The 20,971-nt window shown below is 35.7% G+C and overlaps 1 pseudogene; it reads left to right on the top strand.

The window, feature by feature from the left end:
* Window positions 1–2,046: 2,046 nt before the first annotated feature.
* Window positions 2,047–20,971, top strand: part of LOC149251559 (villin-4-like) — a 67,725-nt pseudogene continuing 48,800 nt past the window's right edge.

Here is a 20,971-nt window from a genome sequence, read left to right as displayed (position 1 = left end):
CATTTTCTAAATTTCAGCAGGTAAATTAGAGATTTTTGTGTGCAACAGCACTGTCTTTGCCCTCCTCACAACAACATAGTTCACTTCACTATCTTCAATCTGCTTCAAAAAATATTTTCCTCCCATTAGTAACACTTTCGTCCCGCTTGTTTCTGTTGTCTCCTCCTCCTTGATGGGCACAAGTGTGTGCTTGATCCCATATTTGACAAACGTGTAAAAGTTTGTCTTCCCATCATGCACTATGTTCCCATCATACTGCCATGGCCTTCCTAGTAGTATATGACATACGTCCATTGGCATACTATCACAAATAACCTTGTCTTTGTACCAGCCAATGTGGAACTCAACTTCACACTATTCGTCAACCAACAGCTGATGGCCTTTTCTGCAGCAACAACACCTTGTAAGGAGTGGGATTCTTCATCCGCTTCAAACCCAACTTCTCTACCATCTCGGTGGCAACCAGATTATCCGTGCTCCCACTATCGATAATCAACTTACAAATTTTTTCCGTGTGACTTACAAACTGTCCAGAATAATGCTTTCCTTTGAGTTTGTTCAGTTGTTTCTTTAGTTGGTTTTAACAGCACTTTATTCAGAACTAAGGTTTCCCCTGTTTCTGACACATTTTCTCCTTCTTGGGGCGGTGCCTTTGCCTCCTCTGGCTGTGCAACAAACATTCTTCTCTGGCCAGCTTATTCCGCTGCAGGACATTCAAAAGATTTGTGCCCCCATTTGTGGCACCTATAGCACTGATAGTTAGCTCCTCTGCCTCGGCCATTCCCTCTTCCTCACTGATATGGCTTGCCACCTGTAGTGTTGTCTCCTTTTTCTATTGTTCCTGAAGTCTTGGAACTGCTGCCCTCTTTACTATTACTGGAAGTTCATCCTCTACCATAAGACTGTCCTCTTCCTCTGCCAGTTCTCCATCCTCTCCTAACATTTTGTTTTCTGGTGATCTTCTCCTCTGCCTTCACGGCACTCCGGGAGGCTTCCTCTATGTTTTTCGGGGAAAGAACGCTGATTTCATCTGATATTTCCAATCTCAAACCATTTACATACCTTGTTGTTTTTTTTGGGGTGTCCACTGTGTAACCAACTCTTAAATCTACCCAGTAGAATTCTTCAGTATACTCTCTCACTGTCATCCTTTTTTGCCTCAGATTTTGCACTTGCCTATGCAGTGCAATCTAGTAATCTTTGGGAAAAAATATGCCCTTCATCTTGGCCACCATTCTTGGCCATTTCTTTATTGACAACTTGTTCATCCTTCTTCTTTCCGCTTGGACACTGTCCCACCACAGGGCTGTGTGTCCTTTCGGCTTTGTTGCAGCGAACTTAACTTTTTGATCCTCACTGACCTCTTCACATTCGAAATATTTGTCCAATTCGTTGATCCAGTCCAATAGAACTTCTATGGAGAAGTTGCCATTATAATTTGGAATCTCTGGCTTAGGCTTTTTGCAAGCCAATAGGACTAACCTCAACAATCTCATCTCCAACCCTTCTTCATCCAATCCATCTGTTGTAACTACGGCTTCTTCGCTGTCATCTCCTACCTCTGGATCCCTTCTCCTTCCCACTTCAACTGCGTCCAAACGGGCAATAAGGATCCTTATTTCCTCTCTCAGCCCTTCATTTGTTGCTCTACGCACACCTCTCCCACAACCTTGTCTTCCAAATTCCATGTCTATCCTGGAAATTTTAATTTCCTCTTCTGATACCACTTCATGGGTCCAGCCCCCTCTTTACCCTTAACAAACTATACAAAATGGATAGTGATTAATGTAATGATTTCGACGGTGATTAATTGTGTGATTAGTTTAATCAATTGGCAATTATAATGTTTCGCATAGATATTTTGGTTCTGGTCTTTATTGTTTGTACCTACGCCGTTGGATAGTGGACATGTGTCCCTGCCTCATAAAATACCCTCCCGCCTTGGTTAATGCTCTCAAACCCTATTCACCTGGTCATTTGTTCGTCGCTTTGTGATGGCTCGAGAGTTTCTACTCTTGGTTCCCTGGTTCTGGTTTCCCTGTATGAATGTGCTGCTGCCGATGTTATGGTTCAACCTTGGTCTGGTTACGTTCTCTGTTCTTCCAGTTGGTAAGTATGCTCACCATTCTGTGTTTATTTTGTTCCCCTGTCTCCGCACTTGATGAGTTATATCACTATGTGGAAAGTGTGCTTGTTGTGGAGGCTTTCAGTGCCTCTGTATACATTCTCTGTTGGTTGTTCTTTCTAATTGCTAATGGTTGCTTTTTCCTCAGTTTCTTCCACTTAGTTGCTCTCGAAATTCATCAGTTTATGTTGCTCTATTGCATTTGCAAGTTGTGGTCTCGGGGGTTTGTGGCTTTGGCTCTATCCATAGCAACAAGGTAAGTCGTTGCTACAAGCTATCATTAACTTCTGCTTTTCCCTCCGTTAATTGACACCACTGCTCCTTGTGAGCAGAGAATTCTATGGTGGCCATGACCTCGAAGCTCTGTCTTCTCTTTGGTAAGTTTCAAACCTAGAACTATTCTATCTTTTCATTTCTACAGCTTGCTTTACAGTGATCCTCACTCCCGGTCTTTGATGAATGTTTGCAGGTGATAACAGTTTTGGAGACCCTGGCTTCCAACCTTATGCGCACTCGCAAGACCTGGTAGGGTCACTCCTTGATACTCTATCTATTTGATTATTTATATGGTCTTTGGCTTAAGTGATGACCCAGTTAGGTTTTAGGCGTAGGGTTCTCTGCCTTTACTTCTGTATAGTCTTGTTGTAAACCTCTCGTTGCACTTTGTCTTAGTTTATGTTTGCAATTGTGGGGTTTACATGTTAGGGATTTTCAACCCATTTTCCCATTGCAAACTTGTTGAATTTGGACAACATTAAAATTATGTATGGACTGTAATTTATATCGATAGAGATTGTATTGTTTCCTTTTGTGAATGAAATAAAAGATTTCGTTGCTCAGGAACTACCTGTGTTGTTCATTCTATATCGTTGCCTGGAACCATATAATATTAAGGCTTCCTTTCGCTCGTTTTGCTTTAATTTGTCTCGGACTCCAATATTCATCCGGGCTTCTATAAGTTCTCGAGCTTTGACATTTAAGAAGTCTAGCAGTCTATAGGCCTGTTAAATTTACGCAGATAGAAAAACATACATGCTCTGTAAAATAAAAGACTCTCTTTCAATGTATTAAGTAATTTAGATTGAAGGACTGTAAATGCACTGCTATGGGATGTCAAATTTAAACTTCTCTGTATTCCGAGATTTCTATCATTGTTCTTTTTCTCCGATTGAGCCCGTTACAATACACGTTGTTGTCTTTTGAATGGTTTTGAAAACAGTTTTCTCTTAACTGTTGTTAGTTACATTTGATGGTTTTCTCAGTTTCTAAAACTGTTTGTTTTTCCTACGCTGTAATTTGTAAAAGATAACATAATAATAAAAAACAGTTAACTACTACAGTTCTTTTAACTTGTCCTTTACCTTCCTAAATGCTACATCACTAAGAAATTAAAATAAAAATGAAATTAAAATGAGCATTTGAAATTTTCTCCTTAATCCTTACAGATACCAAATGACCCTGTGTCATGATGATCCTCTTCAGCTAGATACTCTTGACAGTAACTGCTGCCCCGCAACCGTGGCAGATAAGCCGCAAGGGTTTTCTTGAGGTGCAAATTATTATTTTGCAGATTGTATGACTATTGCATCGACGCCCCTGATATTTCAGCAAATAATTCACGGGTAATGAACTCGTTTTCTTTTTTTCTACCATTTATCTCGATCCTTCCTCTTAACTTTCATAATCGTTGTCTCGTGCTGGTTGTCATAAACTCATCGGATTGAAAAAACAAATTGCTTTTCGAACATCGCTACTCAATTCATAAACAAATTTATCATTCAACTCATGTATTTTTTTTAATGCAGATTTCCGGAATATTTCAAATAGATTTGGATAACAAATTTCATGTAAATTTTGAAATAAAGTTAAAATATATTTCTAAGGACATAGAAAGCAAACTTAAGGGGGACATTTCAAATATGATTCAAATTTTTTATCTCATTTCAGATTAAAAAATAAAAAATAAAAAAATTATGAGAAATGTCTTCATCCAAAAACCAGCAAGCAGAGAGCGTAACTGATAATATGGAGGTTTCTCTCACTGAATCTTTGACATATCAGAGAGCATAATTGATAACACTGATATCCAGAAAAACAAAATCCGAAATCAAAATGCTATGATTACAAGATTGGTTTTGGACGCATGCTATCGACTATCTCAGGCATGCAACCCACTTTTTGATTGTTTTTCTTGTAGTCCAATGGAATTAATTCCTAAAAATGAATTCTCAATGGCGGTGTTATCCATTTTCAATTTATAAATAAATGTTGGCTATTAAGATAAGAAAATTGGTAATGAAACAAGAAACCGTTACGATAACAAAGCTTCTTTACCCTGGGAAAATGTAGTTGCACATTAACGATGCTCCTTTGGGAAAATGGAGTTATCACAATCTTTGGTGGTGGTATAGAATCTTGCTTTAAAAACAATTAAGTCATTCTATTCCATCCCCACATCATAAAGATAGAATAAGACTTTCAAAATATGAATGAATGAAATTATTATAAATATATATTTTTAATAATATTATAAAATATATATTTTTTATAAAGTTAAAGATTAGAGAATACATTGGTCAAGCTCTACTAATCCATAGTCAAAATCAAAATCATTGCTATAGTGATTATAGTATTGCATTGACAGATTGTCAAAATCAAATTTATTATTATAAAGACAAAGTTTTTATTCACTTAAAACAATAATTTTCTCATATATACTTTCCAAATAAGATACGCATGTTAATTTCTATATTTCTTCTTGCTCCAATAAAAAATAATAGTAAAACATAAACCATTATATGAAAAACATGTAATTATCACATAATACCCAAAAATGTCAGGCCAAAAGCTACGCATACTCTAATTATTTAACTTAATCAAAAGAATATTTACAATGATTTCTCCACTTAAAAATACAATCAAGAGAAGTTTCCTAATATTCAATATATCAATAACATAAGTAACATTGTTATATGAGAAAATTCTACCATGTTTTCAAATATATACTATTAAATTTTTTTGGGTTTACCGTGTAATTTTGTGTTTATCTTAGTGTGAATTATATATATATATATGAGTGCATCAAAACCAAATGTAACTGGTTAGTGTTAATACCCACCTTTTACATTTTTTTGGATTTTTGACAACTACAGAAAATGAAAAATAAATATATTTCATTTTTTACGGAGTGTTTCACACTAGTTAATTTATACTAAATCATTTTTTTCCCTATTGAAATGAATTTGGTATTGGCATTATGAGACAAGTGTTGTCCTTGATAGCAAATCACACAGATGACAGATCATAGTGCAGCAGGTCAGCAGAAAGGATTTGATGATCAGACTACAAGAATGAAGAGAAAATATATATACACAGGTTCATTGTGACCGAGCCGCGTATACACGCGGGTTAGTCATTGAAAAGACGCGTATGTGTATACACGCACTTTCATGCAGGAGAAGGCACGTACATTGAGTTTTGGTCCATGGTAGTTAGTCCTTGGTATTTGAACGTATGGTTTTGGACCATAGTATCTCGTCAGATGTGTCGATCCCAAGTATTGGGACCATGGTATTGGTTTGTTATGGTTTTGGACCATGGTATTGAGCAGGGTCTAAGACTTTAAAAGGAGAAGAAGATCATTAGGCAAGTGTATTGAAAGAGTCTTGAATATCTGATGAATGATGAGATCCAGTATGCAGGTTATGGGTTGATGATGCATTGCTTGATTTGAGCTAAGGAGGGATCTCACCGGTTGATGGAGAACAAGATCTAAGGATAGATCGGGATCAAATGGTTTGAAATGAACTATCTCTATATGATTGATTATGTTTATTCTAGATCTGTATACTGACGCATGTAATGATCTGAACTAGGTATAACTTACGTTTGAAATCACTACAAGTCATGATTGAATATTTATAGATCTGTACGCGGGTTCGCTTTGGTGTAAGCGCACATGTACGCAGGTTTGGTTCATTGTAGTACCGTATACCATTTGAACTATGATGTCTGAAGTTACAAGTGGTTCTGGTTGTTGATGAGTTATGATGACAGTTTAATGGTGTCAGTATTCTGCATATCCTATTTGATTGATGTGTTTAGCTTCAGTATTGATGGATGAGAACTAATATTGGATCAGGATCATAATGACTCATATTTTTGCGATCTGATGGACTAGATATGGGTGCTAACACACATATTATCCTTGTATATGTAATATGTCTGAAGTCAGGAAGTGCATCAAGTTATACGTAAGAAATTGATGACATATACGCTGGTTCACCTTGGTGAAGTTGTGTATACATGCTGGTTCAGCACTTCCAAGTAGCGTATGCACTCTGATGCATAATTTTGATGATACAGTTGGTTATGAATATTATTGCAGGGTTCAGTGTTATGCTCTGTGTTCTAGTGACTGTGTTGTTGACAGGGTTTCAGTGTTTAAGTGATTCAGAAATTGATGATGCTAGTATTGACTGTTTTGTGCTTCAATGATATTTATCGATCCAGTATGAAAATTTGATGAAACGTGGCCTTCAGATTATAGTGTTGTGCTTCAGGAGTATCCAGTCTGAAAATGTATGAAAAATGTGGTCCCTGGAGGATGAAAGGAGATTGTAGGCTGGTGCCTACGTACTAGTACATCAGCTAGTACAAGAGCAAAGGGGGTGGTAGCTCCCTTCTAGTAGCAGCTAGAGAACAAGTGAAGATCGAAGCATTTAGTAGGCAGGCACCTATGTACTAGTAAATGGATCAGCTAGTACAGGAGCCAAGGGGGTTGTAGCTCCCATCCAGGAGAGTCTGCAGGTAGAAGCCTGTGTACTGGTATAAGACTGCACTAGTACAAAAATATTGTAAAATGAATTTTCTTATTAAAGGAAGATAGAGATGACTTGCAGCAGGTGGTTTTCACCCACATTGGGTTTCCACCTTATATCATGGTGTTCATGTGTGTGATGATCTGTTTTGTTTTACTGCACCTGCTTACTATTTATGTGATTAATGAAGTTCTGATGCACTAACTAAAGATTAACATTTAATGGCTTAACTGAATCATAAGTATTCTAGACATAAGCTAGTTGCATTGGACACAATTGCGTCTACACGCGGGTTCCATTAACTGAAGTAGCGTATATGTATTTAAGTATGGAAATGAAAAAGTTTTATTGATTTGATAATACTGATTCACCCCCCCCCCCCCCTCTCAGTATTATTTCCAACAATTGGTACCAGAGCAGGTCTTTTGCTAGAAGCTTGATCGCTTGAAGGAGATTCGTGGAACTATGGGAAAGAAACTTAAGAAGAAAGCACCTAAGAAGAAGAAGACATCTCAGAAGATCTATGACAGTGGGTGTATTGATTGGGGAATATGTGGAAGGAGCACATAAGATTTAGAATCACTTCAGAATGAAGATGAACAAGATCTATCAGGTATGAATTTGTTATCCTCTGGTGATACATCTATTTATCCTCTTAAAGATGATGAATGTGATAGCGAAAAAACTGAATTTGCACTTATGGGTGAGCAAGAAAGATATCAAATAGAGGCAGAATTTAAAAGGCTTACAGAAAAAATCAGAGATCAACAAGATCTATTGAACACAAAGGAATGTGCTTTCAAAGAAGAAGCTACCAAACTAGAAGCTAAACTAGAGGAAGGAAACAAGATAAAGAAGTTATTCAAGAACAAGGAAGATCAATGTCAAAAGTTGTAGGATGAAGTGACATCATTAAGAAATGAAGTCAATGAAATGAGCACAATCATCAAGAAACTCAGAGATAGATCCAGCTATTATGGAAGACTTGAAGCTACGATCCGCTCGCTAAAGGAAGATCTTGAAGAATCAAAGAAGCAGAATAAAGATTTACTCCAAGCTCTTGAAAAACAAGAAAATGAAGTTCTTGAATTAAGGCATCAGTTGGAAGAAGGAAGGAAAGATGAAGAAGACATGAAGAAGCACTATCGCGAAAAGGAAGAGCATCTTCAGGTTGAGGTAAATATTCTAAATGATAAATTAGAAGAGAAGGATAAGCTCTTACCATTTCAAGATAGTACTAAGATCTTGGATGATATTCTTAGTAGTCAAAGGTCTCCTGCTATCAAAATTGGTCTTGGTTTTTATGAATCCACTGAAAGTGAATCTAGCTCACAAGGAGAGGCAAGAAAATCTAATGATAAATCTAAAATGCACAACGAACAGATGAGAAGAAAACCCCATCAACAACCAAGGAAAGAAATTATTCAAAGGAAATCTTTTACTCCTCCAATGCATAATGTTGAATGTTATGTATGTCATAATCTTGGACATGTTGCAGCTAGATGTAGAAGAAGAATGGTTCAATATCATCACACAGAAATATCATCACATTCCAGGTACTTTTAGGGATATTTTTTTTCTTGCAATATGTTTGGTCACAAAGTTGTTGATTGCTACAGGAGGAATATGAAACATATGAGATGTTATGCATGTAACAAGCTTGGACATATAGCAAAGGAATGCAGGAAGAAGGTTCGGGCACCACACCAAAAGGAGAAAACATCATCACACTTGAAGATATGGAAGAAGAAGGAGGTACAGTCAGAAAGATGTGGCACAACACAATATACTCAAACACAACACAACACATACATAACAGACTCAGGGGGAGCTGAAAGTGTAAAACTTCAGTGTCCTAAATCTCATACGCAAGTTTCATAAAGTGAAGTCGCGTATATACGCGAGTTAGACACTGCAAAGTCGCGTATATGTCAGTCTGAGGAAAAGCAGTGGGGACAGGCTCAGAAAAAGGGTTTGATATGACTCAGTCCATTATATGCTCTATTGGTTAAATAGTTACAGTCTGCTGAGGATGTGTGGAAATGTCTTGATACTTGTAAGATGTCTAGAAGTGTTTTGATCCTAACTTGATGATGATGATGTCTTGATACTTATTGCTGAACAGATCTAACAATAAGCAGATGGCACAGGTTGAGGGGGAGCATATGCATTTAATAATGCATTGTTGGCATTATGGTTAATAGTCCTTCGTGAGAATGCTTATATGTCTAAATCTTGCTATGATGTGGTTATGAGTTGTCCATGATAAAATCTCATATGATTCTTGGGGTTACATAGTTGATGTTCAGATCATATTTGTGGATTGATTCTCAGATGGTGCATATATGATGCTTACATGGTGATCTTCATAAGGATAAGGAGAAGTACAAAGCTTGAATACACAACTTCATTACTTGATGATGAGTCTCTCATATGCTGTTGTCGTCATGTGCATAAAGATCATCTAATACAGTTATGATGCAGGATTCCTATAGTTCTTGGTGCTCATGTGGATGAGGATTGTTGATGTTGATGATATTGACAAAAGATCTTGAGCTCAAGATACATAGTGCTGGATACATGAATGATTACTCTAAGTTGCATTGTTGGAGACATGATGATGATGAGTTCTTACCTACATGTTGATAGGTTGATACTTACATATGTTGATTGATGCAGATATTCCCAAGTGATGATACATGGATGATCTTGTTGATAAGATGGCTATGGTGTTTTACGCATATGATATAATGTGAATGATTTTATGATGATGAGTTGATATCTATATGCAGACATACCTTGTCATTTGCTGATTTGGAAATGGTTGTACGCAAGTTTAATAAGGAGTATCCACGTATATACGCTTGTTTCTGTGGATACAGTCACGTATAATTTAATTTGAATGAAATCAGTGGGCCAAACTCAGAATGAGAAGAGTCTGATATGGGCCTGATAGAAACCATCTGGCATAGGTATAGAGGGAGAACATGATTGTTGGTCCAGATGCTGTTGACAGATGCTTATGGAGCAGATCATACATTGTGTTTGATAGTTGCTAATGACTATCATAGTCTTATCTAGATGTTTGGTCTCATATAAAGGTCATATCAAGACTCATGATGTAATAATGTGTCTCTCTCTATTGTAGTCACTTGATGAAATCTCTTCTGGTCACATAATGTAATGATGAAATATTTCAGTCATGTATTTCTTTTATTATCAAGGTGATGTAACGACCTATGTTGGTTTCCCCACTATGCCTGGGATAGATGATGTGTAAACTTTTGATGTATCCCACTTGGTTAGGTGGATGAATTAATATTGGTATATCCCCACTAGGATGGGAGATGGATGTATGTGTGAGTCTTTGGTGATAGGAAGGTCATTTATGATAGAATCATGTTCTTTCCTGTAGAACATCTTTTTGCAGACCTTGCTTACTGTCAAGGGGAGCATGAACATCGCATTTCAGCAGAGCAGAGACTTCAGCATGTACTCAAAGGGAGCATGGATAGATTAGTACACCTTGGCATATACAAAGGGGGAGCTCATTCAGAAATTTCAGCAGGTACTCAGGGGGAGTATGGTCAGCGGCATGTTTATCAAAGAAAGTGAATATCTTGGTCCGCCCTTTTCCCTTGATGTCAAAGGGGGAGAGTGATTTGGGGTTGCCATCAGGTCCAAAGGGGGAGATTTTTGGCATTATGATGCATGTTTTGTACTTGATGGCAACCCACTCATAGAAGAACATCTCACTTAGTTATAACTAGATGAATCTTTAGAAGAGATATCAAGATGTGACTGAATGCATGGGATGTAGGACAACTCAAAGGAATCAGATGATAGTTCTAAGTGCGACAAGTTAGCTTTTCCATCAAGTCCGAAGGGGGAGATTGTTGGCATTATGAGACAAGTGTTGTCCTTGATGGCAAATCACATAGATGACAGAACATAGTGGAGCAGGTCACCAGCAAGGATTTGATGATCAGACTACAAGAATGAAGAGAAAATATATATACGCAGGTTCATCGTGACCGAGCCGCGTATACACGTGGGTTAGTCATTGAAAAGACGCGTATGTATACATGCACTTTCATGTAGGAGAAGGCGCGTACATTGAGTTTTGGTCCATGGTAGTTAGTCCTTGGTATTTGAACCTATGGTTTTGGACCATAGTATCTCGTCAGATGTGTTGATCTCAAGTATTGGGTCCATGGTATTGGTTTGTTATGGTTTTGGAACATGGTATTGAGCAAGGCATAAGACTATAAAAGGAGAAGAAGATCATTAGGCAAGTGTATTTAAAAAGTCTTGAATATCTGATGAATGATGAGATCCAGTATGCAGGTTATGGGTTGATGATGCATTGCTTGATCTGAGCTAAGGAGGGATCTCACCGGTTGATGGAGAACAAGATCTAAGGATAGATCGGGATCAAATGGTTTGAAATGAACTATCTCTATATGATTGATTATGTTTATTCTAGATCTGTATATTGACGCATGTAATGATCTGAACTGGGTATAACTTAAGTTTGAAATCGCTGCAAGTCATGATTGAATATTTATAGATCTGTACGCAGGTTGGCTTTGGTGTAAGCGCGTATGTACGCAGGTTTGGTTCATTGTAGTAGTGTATACCATTTGAGATATGATGTCTGAAGTTACAGGTGGTTCTGGTTGTTGACGAGTTCTGATGACAGTTTAATGGTGTCAGTATTCTGCATATCCTGTTTGATTGACTGTGTTTAGCTTCAGTATTGATGGATGAGAACTAATATTGGATCAGGATCATAATGACTCATATTTATGTGATCTGATGGACTAGATCTGGGTGCTAACACACATATTATCCTTGTATATGTAATATGTCTGAAGTCGGGAAGTGCATCAAGTTATACGTAAGAAATCGATGACATATATGCTGGTTCACGTTGGTGAAGTTGCGTATACACGCTGGTTCAGCACTTCCAAGTAGCGTATGCACTCTGATGCATGATTTTGATGATATAGTTGGTTCTGAATATTCTTGCAGGGTTTAGTGTTCTGCTCCGTGTTTTGGTGACTGTGTTGTTGACAGGGTTTCAGTGTTTAAGTGATTCAGAAATTGATGATGCTAGTATTGACTGTTTTGTGATTCAATGATATTTATGGGTCTAGTCTAAAAATGTATGAAATGTGGTCCCTGGAGGATGAAAGGAGATTGTAGGCTGGCGCCTACGTACTAGTACATCAGCTAGTACAAGAGCAAAGGGGGTGGTAGCTCCCTTCTAGTAGTAGCTAGAGAACAAGTGAAGATTGGAGCATTCAGTAGGCAGGCACCTACGTACTAGTAAATGGATCATCTAGTACAAGAGCCAAGGGGTTTGTAGCTCCCATCCAGGAGAGTCTGGAGAATGAGAGAAGGTTGTAGCCTTCTGCAGGTAGAAGCTTGTGTACTGGTATAAGACTGCACCAGTACAAAAATATTGTAAAATGAAGTTTCTTATTAAAGGAAGATAGAGATGGCTTGCAGTAGGTAGTTTTCACCCACATTGGGTTTCCACCTTATATCATGGTGTTCATGTGTGTGATGATCTGTTCTGTTTTACTGCACCTGCTTATTGTTCATGTGATTAATGAAGTTCTGATGCACTAACTAAAGATCAACATTTAATGGATTAACTGAATCATAAGTATTCTGGATATACGCCAGTTGCATGGGACACAGTTTCGTATACACGCGGGTTCCATTAACTGAAGTAGCGTATATGTATTCTAAGTATGGAAATGAAAAAGTTTTATTGATTTGATAATATTGATTCACCCCCCCACCCCCCCTCTCAGTATTATTTCCAACATTTGGATGGGGTATTAATATTGAGACAAGGGTAAAAAGTAGTCTCATTTCGCATCCATTGCTTTTTTTCTTTGTTGGTAAGTAAAAATTACTTCACCAAGACATACCTTTAGATGTTTTCCTCACTACCCTTATGGAAATAACACCCTCCTTTTACCCTAGGTACTTCCTATTGATATATATCATGTTGATAGTTTCCAATAACTATACATGTTTTATAGTTATTACATTTGACCTTGGGACTTTGGAATTTCTCATCCATAAGCTAATTAGGTTAACTACCTTGGGACTTTCAAATTTCTGATCCATAAGCTAATTAGGTTAACTCTTTTGAGAAAAAAAGAAAAAAACCAATTAGGTTAACATTTATTTGTCTTGCTATAAATGAGGGTGTATGCCTCTCTTCTTTTCAGCCCATCCCATTCCTCATGCTTAGTCTATCCTACCATTCATTGAAACCTTATTTACCATCCTTGAATTGCAACTTTTTTAACAATCATCCACCCTATTGCATCTAGATACATTTTTCTTTGACATGACATTATAAGGTTTTATAAGAAGCTATTATAATCCTTCGAACGAGCAAAGGAAATCCATTACAAAGCTCAAACAACACTATTCTTGGAGTTTCAATGCCAACAATTTAATATAAATAGCAATGCAAGCTACAACTATTGAGAAATAATTTTCATAAAGAAAAATTTAGCCCCAATATTCATTACATGCAAATGATTAAAACACTGCATGGATATTCTAGAAAACATTTGCAGTTTCTAAAAAATTTTATGCATCCATTATAGAAACTTACCTTTCCCCTAAAGAAGGTTGATAAGAATTAAATGCATAGGAATATATGAACTCATTTTGTATGTGAAAAATAAAATCATCTCGAACTTTATCAAATTTCGACCCTATGGAATGAAAATCGACACGACCTGAAATAATATCTAGAGAACTACAATCATCAAATAAGTCCAGATACAATGAAAAGTAAATGTGATATGAAATAAAATTGAAAACAATCTAGTGTAAGATCATCCTTTATTTCCAATTTCAATTCTTCTTCTTCCCTGATAGTTAACTAATCATCATCCTTGGTATTCTCTTCTTCAATATAGGAACATGAAATGTCATCAAGTTCATAGTGCATAGAGACATATGAAAACAAACTATAAGGATATTCAAAAATAAAAGACTTGAGACTTGTTTATGAAGGATAATTAATAAGATAGTTTTGAATCTCATTAGCACGCATATGAGAAGATTGTTTACAAATTTCATAATCTGTTTCTCCCATTAGTGATATCATAATTTCTAAAAAAAGGAAACTTAGTTTCTCTTTATTCTAAATTCCTTTATTGTTTTTTTCATGGTTGAGTGGGATCCCATTGTTTATGCAAGGGGTTTATTCATTAAGTGATGAAGATGTAGGTAAATGAGTAATATCAGAAGTCACGTGTTCTTCATGATTCTCATCCATGAGAGGGACAAAAGCTGACATAACATGTTGTTCTAGGTAAACTTCAAAATTATTATATAAATTTATAACATTATGTGCATTAGAATTAATATATGATTTAAATTTCATATAAATTAATTTATCTTGACTATCAGCGAGAGCAATATCATGTTCAAAACATTCACTAATAGAAGACATGTCCTCAAAAGGAAATCTATAAAAAAGATTCATTAATCTTCTGGAAAAAAATTCTAATGACTTGTCTAATTTTATCCTTAGATTTCTAATTTCTTCACATAATCTATCATAATCATAACACTCAAAAGAAAACACAAAAAACATTTATAATTTGGTCCAAAGAATGAACAGACGTGGTCTGCAATGTTTCACGACATTTCCTCACATAGCCTTTCAAGGTAAGTGTAAAAATCCTACACAATACCCTTGTGAAGAATATTATGGGAAACATAAATTTGAATAAATTGATCAGTATGTTCATATCTAATAATCTTACTGTCACCATCAAATTTATTTTTCGACAAGAGATTTACTATCGTACATGGAGTGTTGTAAGATACTTGTCTGGAAATACAACTATAAACAAGGATATGGGAAGGAGCCATTGAAAATAAAAAGCTAAAAGTAAAAATCTCTAAAGAGATAGATTGTTAGTCTTCCCTTCTTATAGTGCCAAAAATGATTATGGCAAAAATGACTATGTTAATATTCAAGAAATCACCTGGCCAAGGTCCCAATTAAACCATTTTCCATTTGGGATGGTGATTTTCACTGGTATATGGGTTTGGTTGTGATAATGAATTGTTGCTTAAAAGGGGACTTTCTAATGCAAATTCCTAAATCTAAATGCAATTTGATCTAATATGCAAACATTAGAAGGAAATATCTAACACATCTACGTCTAACTCTCCCAATATATCTTGATTTAGGAAACGAATATTCCCAGCCTCAATCAAGAGTGGATTTGTAGTGGACCAAGTTTGAATCCAAGATCTACATGAACCAACAACTCACTAAAATAGTTCATATGACTTGTAGAAATTCAAACACACATGTACATAAATTTGTCTACTAAATAGTTACCATCTCCTTATATGCATATATTGAGATTTAGATAATCGTGATTGCATTTACGACATAAAATTTATCGTCATATTGTAGAAATAATTGATATAGTATAACAGTAATGAAAATGAAGACAAGCATGAACTTAGACTGTTAAATAGTTATAAGTTAACACATACAAGTCTACTTGAATTCAATATTCAACTCTGATTTACAACTAACCAACTATGTAAAGGCAACTTTACATTAGTTTTAAATAAGCATAAATTGATATATAATTAACAACAATGCTATATCAAACAATAAGCACTTATCTGACACAGAATATAAATCAAAACTGAATGGCATCTCTATTCATAGTCGAATATGAACAATAATGCTCCTATTGATTACAAAATGAAGATTTATCTAACTTGGTCCAACAAGTAGCCAATTTTGTCAAAGAAAAGTCTCTTACAATAGTGAAAAGTATTTCTTTTGTAGAAATTGGAACCTTTCTCCCTTCTACCAACATTATTTATAATTATAAAATTCCATTTTAAAAATAGAAGTTCGTTTAACAACATCTTCTTGAAAATTCTTTTCTAACTTTGGGAGTTGAATAATCTCCTTTTCCCAACTCTATAATTCTGAATAATCAATCTTGAGACTCCATATATTAATTTCCCTACAAAATATCCCCAAAATTACCATTAAAAACATATTAAAATTGAGAGAAAGACTCATATCTAAACATTATTAAAACTAGGCATTCGAAGAAAATGAAATTGAAAATTAAAAATAGATCCCTAAACATGAGTCTAAATCATATGTTTTTATTGCATTATTGACAAATATATAATATTATGATCAAACTCTAATAGAAAAATATTCTGGAATTCTGTCTTTTTCTAAAAATTGACACTAGAAACACAATTTGTTATAGTTCCGTAGCTCATTTTTTGTAAAAAAATTGGAAGGCTTAGATTGTGTATTTTGCAAAATTAATTATCTTTGATTGTTCTCCTTGATCTCAAATTTTCAACGAGGTATCATGGGCTTGATTTTGTGCCTCATAGCTTGAAATATGGCCTCTAGAAGACAAGGTCTTGAAACAATTCATGAACATTTTGTAGAACAATTTGTGCATTTTGTCGAGTTGTTAAAATTGAAAAAACCTTATCCCACGTGCATGGGAAAAATGTAATATGCAATGGGAAATGTTTATATTATTTAATTCTCATACCATGGTTTGTGAGTGGTGTAAGGAAGTTGGGGATGGAAGACGGGGGATTCACTCATTGAACCTCTGACATATCACGTGCATTCATGGCATATTAAACAATACCCTTAATTTGACTACATATTGGAAAATCCCTCTAAAAATCACATTATTTAACTCCATATCAATATAAAACCAATACAACTTCCCAATTTAGAAAACCCCTACTTTCACTAGATATTGTAGGTATTTATTTTTTCATTAACATTTTTTATACCCATTTATATTTTTTCATTAACTTTAAGCTCCAATTTTTATATTTGTCAATATAAAAACCCTTTACCCCCTATATATCCCCCATATATTATGTCATTTTTTCCTCAATAAATATCCCCCAATATGAACACACGAGGTATGATATTGCTCCCTCAGTGAAGCCACCGTGGGATGGAGGAGCCTATGGTAAAATTTTGACCCAACCAGAGGTAATAAAATATAATAAAGTTGTGAACTTCAAACCTAAAGTAACTCAAAGATGATATAATGCAATGAAATTTTCAATAAGTCGTGCTCTACATGGAAGTGGAGAAGTGAGTGGGTTTTGCATAGAATTTAAATAATAATAAAACCTTCCATAAACTTTCATATGAAACCTTTGCGTGGTGAGTTCAAAAATTAAGTAGGTTAATGATCCTCTCTGTGCCACCACATGCTCCTAGACCATTGGAAATTTCATAAGGGAATCATAACGAGAGCTTGATGGTGGGATGTGACATTTTTCATCGGAGTTAGAAGATTTCCCATCTCTTGGGATAGAAACGTTGCAGTCCCCTAGGCTAGTCAAGTAATTGATCCCAGTACAAAAAAATCATCGTCGTCGTATGGTACTATTAAAAACCCAATTGTTATTAAAAATAATTTTTGTCCAGTGACATTAAAATTTATGTCTCGTGGACCCATTAAGTGATGAATTTTCCCTGACACTATGGCAAAAAGGAAAAAAAATGACCGAAGCATGAAGTTGATGGAAATATAACATGAAATATGAGGATATGGGATGCTTTCCAACATAACAACCTATGGAGGTCCCATGTGGTGATGATGTGGCATATTACACTTATGACAGCCTTGGTTAATTCCCTCTTATTGTAAATATTATCTATAATTTTGTAAAAATTTATATAACTAAGAAATAGCGACACAGATTCTAGATTTTGGGGAAGGAGACTTGAGGAGACTAGGTTAGTATTAATGTTCGATTTCATGCTTTAGCAAACTGGGTTAATAAATTCAACTAGAAAAATGAATATTCGGGAACCATACCAACTCCCTTGAAAAATTTTCAACAGAGAGAGAGAGTGGTAATTAAATGGAAATATGGTTGCACTGGTAGACTAATAGGGGCATCGAAGAGATTATAACTAGGTAACCGGAGATGGGTGTGATAGCCTTAACAAGAGAATTTAATGAAAAAGAGAATTACATGTGCGCATAGTGGAAGAGGCAAGCACCTTTCTGCATGATAGAAGAGGCTAGCACCTTTATGCACCAAGAAAAGGTAAAAATCAAAATTGGAGGAAAAGAAGATAATTATTTAAGATATTAGTGATGGGAGTAGGGGGTTTTTGGTATTTTGGTGTTGTGCTACATGATCCAGTTTTGTCATGATTTGTTTTTCCTAGACTTGGAAAAAATCTCATTCTGGTAGAGGGAGTTCACTATGTGGCAGCATACATGACGAAATATTATGTGTGGCTTGCTAGCTAATAATTTACAGAGAAATGGCTTGAATTAGATTAATGAAACCATTGTAAGTGGCTTACCAAGGTCTGAAGAACTAGCTAGGAAGTTTTCATATTGATGAACTTACTATCTAGGTGGTGGAGACACCCAGGCACTTGTGAGTCTAATGAACCACCAGGCATTGCCTTAGGGTTGTAGCACTAGTGCTTTCCTCCACTGAAGGACCACCTAGAAGAGTGATTTCCATACTCCCATGGTATCCTGTTTTGTGATGAACCTTCCCAAAATTTGAAATAAATCTCCTCTTGGTATTGAACTGTAAGTATTTATGCTAGGAAGAACCTCATAGTTAAAGTTGACTAAGCTATAAATATTTGTTAGAAAGGAGTTGATAAAACCTGATGGAAGTGAATTCCTGCTCGTTATGTTAACTTCTTACTCGCTGATGGCTAAAGGTGGATTACCATTGGAGGCCTTGCTTTAGTTAAAAGTACTAGTTTTTATGATTTAATCACTCCACCTCAAGCTCTGGAATCTGGCTTGGGGTGACTACTAAAAGAAAATCTTGGTCGTAGTGTGTCTAAGGTTGGGTGGAGAGTTGAAGTCCCAATCTCAATTGCAAGGATTTGGATATAAGATAAGTGTTTATTTCATTTATATGTGCAAGTGAATTCCCCATGAATACTTGTTGTGTTGATTTTAAATGTTACTTGAATGTATGAAACTTGGTTTGATGAAAGATTTGGACTATTGATATCTTGAGTATTGATTATGTTGAGTAAATTTCCGGAATGATAATCGTATCTACGAGATTTGGTTCTTGTAGATGATTCCATGGTCAATATTATGAGTACATATGTATTAAGTGGATGGAAAAGTGTTGAAGAATGGTATAATTATGATTTTTTTGTGTAGTAGTGCTTAATATGATTCATTTGCTAGTGATTTTACATTCATGTTGGTTATGAGGCTTAATTATCATGGTAGATGTGAGGGATATCTATCTCTTGTATGAAAAGGAAATTGATTCCTATAACTGCTACAAGAATGTTGGATTCCTGTATAATTTATTGAAGAATGGTTGAATTTTTGTATGTGTTGTTTAAACATGAATATATGTATTATCTTCATTAAATTTATGAGTATGATTTGTTGGACTATTTTCTATTCATATGTTATTTATAGTTTCATTGTTATAAGTTAAAAACAATTGCACACATCTATATGTTGTTGCTGGGAGGTGGGATTGAATTTCATATAATTCTAAAGACATGCACTTGAATGCACATTCATAGAGTGTATCCTCTTGTACATGTAATTCCCCATGTTCTTTGTGGAACTCCTGCGTATTTTCAGTGAGTTAGTCGTTGGTCCTAGCACCTATGTAAAATAAGAAGAAAACTTAAAAAATATTCTAAGTTTATCAAGATCACAATACCAGCGTAAAGTCTCCGCTAAGACCCACCAAGTCAAAGGTCGGGAGGTCAGCTGGAAAGGCTAGACCTCAAGTGGAATCATGTTTGAATTAAGGTGCATATGTTGATCCATTGATGGGATGCATCAGTCAAGGGTCGGCGGTCAAGACGAATGGCCAAGTTGAGGTTTTGTTAGTCAAGTCCCAAAGCGTAGATGTCGTGAAGGGAGGTCAGGGGTTGGAGGTCAGGCCCTTTGTTAAGTTTTACTGTGTCATGTAGTCATGGATCAGGGTTACCTCTAATTATTTAGGGGAGTGTGTCTATCCATGTGGATTTGTCCAGAATGGCGAGGATGGAACATAAGGTGCCATGTGGGTTAGGAGTTGATTGCCACGTGGAATCATTGATGATGTGGCAAGGGTGAATTGGACTATATTTGAAGGGGCATATCTTTGAATGTGAGTTAGATCAAAATTTATATCATTGGAAAGGTCTCGATGAGACAAACACAACAATGTCACCCATTCTAAGTTTTGAGAAAGTGGAAATGGCCATAAATTTTAGACCCTGTTTCCTTAATAGAAGTTTCGAGATTGGGTTTGCAATAACTTCCTCCGTAGAACCTTGGTTGGGTTAGGCATTAGGAGGTAGTGTGTTACAACATTGATGTGTCTTCCACATGCAAGTGCCATGTGAAATATCAAAAGGCGTGCCTAGATGCTGATGCGGCCAACTTACAGTGACACATAGCGATGATTTGGAAGCACCACAAATAATTTTATACCAAGTTAGCACTCCCATGTCAGTATTTTCATGCTATCATGCCATGAAATATGTTACATGTCATGCCACCTCATCAAACCAATGAAAAAACACAAAACTTCAAACAACCATATCTTTTGATCTAAGAGTTGAAATTAGGAAAATTTTATACTTTCAGAAAGTCTCGAAGAGACAAATATGATGGTATTTTCAATGGAAAACTAAGAAACTGACAAAACACTAAACATAGGACATAAAAATAGGGAGATATTTCCAAAATTTTATATGGGGCCCCATTATTTTGGGGAAAATTGAAAGGGAGCTATTATGGCCTCAACTAGCCCTCTTGTAGGTTTGTTCATATATAAATTGACATAATCAGAAGTTGGAGCTCATATTTTGATCCAAATTTAAATAGGAACGCAAAAAATTACAGATATAACCATAAATATAGAGATGCAGTAGAAATAATACTTCATTTCATTAATGTAAAATACTGAAATATGCTTAGTAATAGAAATGGAA

Source organism: Pinus tabuliformis, chromosome 7 (assembly GCF_031772625.1).
Source record: "Pinus tabuliformis cultivar Carrire ecotype Pingquan chromosome 7, CPIR1, whole genome shotgun sequence".
Taxonomy (NCBI): domain Eukaryota; kingdom Viridiplantae; phylum Streptophyta; class Pinopsida; order Pinales; family Pinaceae; genus Pinus; species Pinus tabuliformis.
The sequence above is the reverse complement of the archived record's forward strand: the minus strand, read 5'-3'. Positions and strand labels throughout refer to the sequence as shown.